The 6000-nt window shown below is 52.0% G+C and overlaps 1 long non-coding RNA gene across 17 annotated transcripts in view; it reads left to right on the forward strand.

The window, feature by feature from the left end:
* The window catches only part of LOC117883594, a 92903-nt gene that overhangs the window by 25573 nt on the left and 61330 nt on the right, over positions 1-6000 (forward strand). For 4 of the 17 annotated variants that reach the window (XR_004647342.1, XR_004647338.1, XR_004647333.1 and 1 more), the window contains one exon: positions 2111-2193. The exons of the other annotated variants lie outside the window; for them this stretch is intronic. This is a non-coding gene — a long non-coding RNA (uncharacterized LOC117883594). The remainder of the gene's footprint in view (positions 1-2110; positions 2194-6000) is intronic. 17 annotated transcript variants of the gene reach the window in all.

Consider the following 6000-nt stretch of genomic DNA (forward strand, 5'->3'; position numbering starts at 1 on the left):
GTTAGATAGGGTGGGATCTGCGTTATTACAGAGAATTCTTTCCTGGGTGTCTGGCTGGTGAGTCTTGCCCACATGCTCAGGGTTTACCTGATCGCCATATTTGGGGTCAGGAAAGAATTTCCCTCCAGGGCAGATTGGCAGAGGCCCTGGGGGTTTTTCACCTTCCTCTGCAGTGTGGGGCACGAGTCACTTGATGGAGGATTCTCTGCACTTTGAAGTCTTTAAACCACAAGCTGAGGACTTCAAAAGCTCAGACGTAGATCAGGGGTTTGTTATAGGAGTGGGTGGGTGAGATTATGTGGCCTGCGTTGTGCAGGAGGTCAGACTAGATGATCATAATGGTCCCTTCTGACCTTAAAATCTATGAGTCTATGAGTCTATTGTCAGTGCAAGAAAAGAGAAATAGCCAGGATTTAGGATTTCCCTCTCCCCACCTCTTTCATTTATTTTTTTGCAAAAATCAGGAGGGTGCTGTGCAACTTCCTGTATTCTGGAAAATCTCTCGATAATGGTTTTAAACCAAGGCCCAGGGTTAATATGCATTTTGTGCTGGGAATGGGGTGCATTTCACCTGGAGTAATCGGGTATGTTTTATCTTCACTTGCTTGCCAGTGCTTGTGCTCTATACAGACAGTCCGACACGTTGTATAGCCAGGGATGCCTGGCCCTCTCCCCTCCTTTCTCTAGGATGCACTGGCCACCAAGTTCAAGACATATATTGTGCTCGGACATCAGTTCCCCTAGGAGCTTTCTGAAGTAATAATGCAGTTGAGGAAAACCCGGAAGGAAGCTTAGATGCTGCAATGTTCTAAACCTTTCCCTGAAAATTGTTTTGTGGTGGTGTGATGGAGTCTATTAACCCCGCACTAGCCCAGCAAGAGTTAACCACTCACTGTGGACTCAGGAGGCCACGCCCCTTTGCCCTGCTGGGCATGCTCCAGCTGGACCCAGGGTATAAAAGGAAGCAGCTCAGGTCAGTCTGGGCTGACTGAGGAGGAGAGCGGACTGCCAGGTAGCTGCTAGAGCTCCAGACAGTGGCGCCCGAACACACCGAGCCCACTGAGGGCCCCCAGTTGACCACGGAGACAGATGGCCGCTGTCCCCAGAGGAACTGCTGGAGCTGGAACCACCGGTAGGAAGTGGCCTAGGGAAAGTGTTTGTGGAGGTTGGAACCTGAACCAGAAACCAGGGCTACTGTTTCCACAGGGCCCTGGGTCGGGACCTGGCGAAGTAGAGTGGGACAGGTCCCCTGCCGTGTCTACTGCTGGGTGTGGCAACCTCTCGAGATATTAGGCACCATAGCCTGGGACTGTGAACGTTAGGTGCTACTGCCTGAGACCAAGGACATGGGCCAAGGGGCCTTGCTGCCCTGAATGCAAGGGGCTGCAGTAATCGAAAGGGGGTGAGCTTTCGCTCTCCCCCACCCCCTTTTCTCCTGGACAGCCTGACACCTCACAATGGGGTGCATCAACCCTGCAACAGGTGGGTTGTTAGTTTTGGGTGGTGCTTGCTCGGTTTGTATTTTGTTATGGAAAGAAAGATCTGATGGCAGATCTTGAGCCCAGCAAGAGGCGTCTAATGCTGATGACAGCTGAGAGAGCACCCACGTGGGGGGCAGGAGGCAGAGAGAACTTTGGCAGAGCCAGGAGACCAAAAGGACTGGTGGTGATGATGCATTTGGTTGCCATGGTTTTAGAGACGGGGTGGAAGATGCACACTGCAATGGGGTTAGCGATGGCGCTTATGTTGACTGTGGTGGGCAGTAGTCATGGTGCTGGGTTTGGGATGATCATTAGGGTGACCCTTCTACTAGTCTCAGTCCCAATTTGGTATTAATAATGTCATTTTTCAATATGTAACCATGGACTTTCAGTCAGAATAACCTTCCCTTTATACTGAAAGAACAGTAACGTCTGCCTGTGACGGGGAGAGAGAAAGCACTGAGTGTGTACGTGTGTGTTTCAACGAACCTCCTTTGTGTGTCTGCTGTGAACTGAGCACAGAATGGCCCCCGCCTTTGCAGATAGCAGTCCTGTGAGGTTTAAAGGTGCAGTACACAGAAAATCACAGGCATAAGCACATTGAAATGTCTAAACATGCCTCATTTCAGATCCAAGTCCAGCAGGAGATGGGTGCGGGACGGTGGCTGTGGCACAAAGTGAGATGGGCAGACTCTGCATCATGGTGGCAATGGTAACATGACTTGTGATTTACAGCTTATCCTTCTGCACTGCTAACGCCCCCTGACCAGCCTCTGGGGTAACCCTAGTACCCCAGGGCCATGTCTCTCCTTGGGAATTGCCTCAGCACCACTTCTTGTGCGAAGGCAGGAACTCCTCAATCCCCCAGTGGTAGAGTCGCTGTCATTAGCTGTTCATATGACTGGGAGCTCCAGCTCAGAGATGAGCAGGACTCACCCCCCCACCCCTGTGTGGTTTCTGGTCCTAGCTTCAGGAGCTGTATTGCTGGCTACCTGCATAGGTGGGAAATGGAAGAAGGAGTATCTTTAATAAAAGCAGTTCAGAGCAATCTGGGGAAGGCCTGCTCCTCCAGGCATGATGGGATGAGAGCTAAGCCACCAGTCAGAGCCTGCCCCTATACCTGTATATAAAAGCAATACAACAAAAAACTGCTGGGCAAGAGATGGAAATGGAACAGTGTTCTGGAAAGTAAAACGCTTAGCCACCATCCCAGGGTATTTATTAATGTAGCAGCGTGAAATTCCTCTGGGTGCAGCAAATGAGACATAAAGTGTAATGCCCGATGAAAGCACAAAAAGACATTTTCAACAGATGGAAAAAAACAACTTTAATACAAAAATAAAAATTGATAGACTATGCCATTGGTAATCCAAATACCAGGTAACTCTTTAACAGTACCCATTACTGTCTGCAAAGTATATTTCAGTTGTTAAATGTGCTGCCTGATCTGTCATCATCCAAGATTTAAAATGATGAATCCTACCCTCTTCCATCTTCTTCATTGTAAGAAATTAATCAAGATGTCTGACAAACGGCTGCCGAGCTCTGTGGAGACTTCAGACCTCCAGACCATGCTCGCTGTCACTCGGGGCTGGAACACGGACACTGACCTTTCAGTGGCATGTCTCCTCCCTATTTTAAAGCTGTTTTTGAGGAGCCCCCATTTTAGGGTGTGTTAGTGACTTTTACGTGGCTGATGTGCTAAGTCACTGGTAACCAGTCCGTGAGCTGTCCACGCAGACATTGTGATCACCAGCTAAATATCTGTGGTGTCGGGGTGGAACTCCAGAGTCTGCTCCTGGACAGTGGGAGGCTTACACCTCCGTTAAAAGAGGAGAGCCTTTAGCAATCCTGGTGTTGGGGTTTAGACCCTCTTCTCAGCCCTCCAGCCACTAACATGCCATGATCAGATCTTTGAGCCCATCTGACACATTCCAGCTTTTGTACATTTTATGTATAGAAATGACCAAGACCTAGTCACTTTTTTGGCTCAGTTTTTATTATTGTTTCACCTGCTTCTAAGTGGAAACTGGGGGTGCGCACAGAGCCATCCCTTGGATAGGGCGAATCAGGGTGACAGTCCGGGTAGCGTGCTTTGGGGGCCCCTGCAGGCCAGTGCGATTGGCGGATGCAGTCATAGAGACATAGAATATCAGGGTTGGAAGGGACCTCAGGAGGTATCTAGTCCCATCCCCTGCTCAAAGCAGGACCAAACCCAACACCAGTCAGTTCCGGAAGAGATGAATTCGTCACTTCTGCTCTGGGCCCCGTGCTTTGGGGGGCCCAGTGCAATTGGCTGGTGCTGTCGGTTCCAGAAGAGACGAATCCGTCACTTCTGTCCCGGGCCCCGCACCCCCTTAGGGACGGCCCTGGGTGCACAGAGCAGCTCCAAGCCCAAAGGCTGTGTTACGTATTCTGCTCTTTGCAGCAAGATCCATACTCCCTGCTTTGATGTGAAGGTCTAAGGCAGGAGCTTTCCTGGCTGTACATTGTGACATCTGCTGCAGATGTAGGAAGGGGGTGAGGGCCAGTCTGGCCCAGTCAGTCTTCTTCCTCTCTGCTGAGACTGCCAACAGTTGCAGCTGTTTTTGTGATGGGGGCGCTGGTCTGAAGCCCCCCCCACCTTCAACAGTAGATGCTTTTGCTGAGCGACTGTTTTCACAGGTTCTGCAAGGAGCTGCTCTGTCCTGCAAAGTAGCTCATTTGTCTTTATCCTCAGAGGAGCGCCCCTGCCGCTCCTGCTTTTTTGGTTGTTTTGTGGCCCTCGGCCGTGTGGGAGACTCCGAGAAGTGCAATGAAGAGGGAGCCAGTTCAGTTCCTTCCCCCTGCCTGGCTGTGCTGCTGGGAGGGAGGAGCTGGCTCCCAGCTTTCACTCAGCTGGAATCTCCTCATTTATATGCCTCAGAAACAATTTCTGTGAATTTAATTAATCACAGTTTACATGCTAATAACCCTTGAAATATTTTTATGGGTAAATAATGGAAATTCCCTGCTGTGGGGGGATCTGCTGGTTCCAACTTTCAATTATTTCATAATTTCCTTTCCATAAAATGATCAGAGAGTGAGACCATGGAAACTAACAGGAAAGGATAATTAGCAGCTGCGGTGTGGACTGGTCCTAGAGCGGGAAAGATCTTATTCAACGGCTGCTAAGTGTCAATGTTTAATAAGGGAGGCCTGATGTCTTTGGTGCCACCCAGGGAGCACCACCAAGTTCGGGGAGCCTGGCCTCCGCTGTCAGCTGCAGCACTGAAACCACAGCATCTCTGGCTGTAACGGGGGAGACTCAGACTAAGGAGGCTCACGTTGGATTCAAAGTGTGTTCTTTGGCCGTCCTGCCTGGCTGGCTGGTTGCGTAGGCTTGCCTGCCCGTCAGTGGTACCCAGGGTAGAGATGGGGAGTCGGGGATTCACCAAGTGCTCAGGACTATATGGAATGGGGCCCCACAGACTCCTAAGGTAGATACAGACGTGGGGCCAGACTGACACTACCAAGGGAGTAGAGATAAATGTGCCTTTAAATCACTTTTATTTCCCTCCTGATGCTGGGGCTGGCCAGGGACAGAGTGCCCACGTGAGGCTCGGCTGGGCCAGTGGTCTGGCCCTATACCCTTCTATCTGAGGTGTTTGCGGCGCCCCAGCCTGCCCAGTCTCTGGGCACCTGATGAGTTGTTATCCACAGGGTAACACTGACTGATGCTGTGGCCTCAAGGGGCCCGTCCAGCAGCTGGAGATCACCAGAAGGGCTCCGATCATGGCCACTTTCTCCTGGGAGTGGCCCCTAGGCACGAGGGGAGAGGAGGACATGGCACGGGCAGGCGCCAGCTCTGCTGTACCAGGGATGCCCCTCACACAGCGGGATGCTCACACAGATGGGTCAGTTGATGTAATGCCTGGAGGGGGAAATTTCCAGACAACTTTCCTCTGACTCTGTTACTAGGTGACACGTCTGTGGAAATTCTCAGTCCCCTTGTGGAGCAGCATCTACCTGGGGATGTTCCCCCCGCCGCTGCTTTACAGCCTCATGGGCTGAGTGAGTGTTGCCCCTCCCTCCACACTAACTGCACTGGAGCTCGCAGGAGGACATGGCTCCCAACAGGGCAGATAGGGTTGGGCTGACTCCAGCTTCGCTCTCACTGCTCTCTTGGGCCACAGCTCAGAGCACAACCAGGTCCCCTCAGAACAGGGAGAGGCAGTGCACTGGTGGGGCTAGACTAAAGCAAATTCACGTGCTATGGAGAAGAGAAAAGTGCGAAGGCATCATTCACCAGACACATCTCTGCAGCTCAGAAAGGGCCTGGTGCCACTTGTGCCCATTCATGAACAGAACTGGCACTGCCCTCTGAGGCAAATGCAACGACAGATGGCTGCCCCACTGCGCAGCGGGCCGTGCGCTGGGGGAGGGGACTGAGCCCCCTCGCATGGCTGGCTGGGGGGGGGGGGCTGGGGCTGAGTCCCCTCGCACGTCTGGCTGTCAGCTGGGGAGGGGGGGCTGAGTCCTCTTGCATGGCTGGCTGGGG

Source organism: Trachemys scripta, chromosome 10, assembly GCF_013100865.1.
Source record: "Trachemys scripta elegans isolate TJP31775 chromosome 10, CAS_Tse_1.0, whole genome shotgun sequence".
Lineage (NCBI taxonomy): Eukaryota > Metazoa > Chordata > Testudines > Emydidae > Trachemys > Trachemys scripta.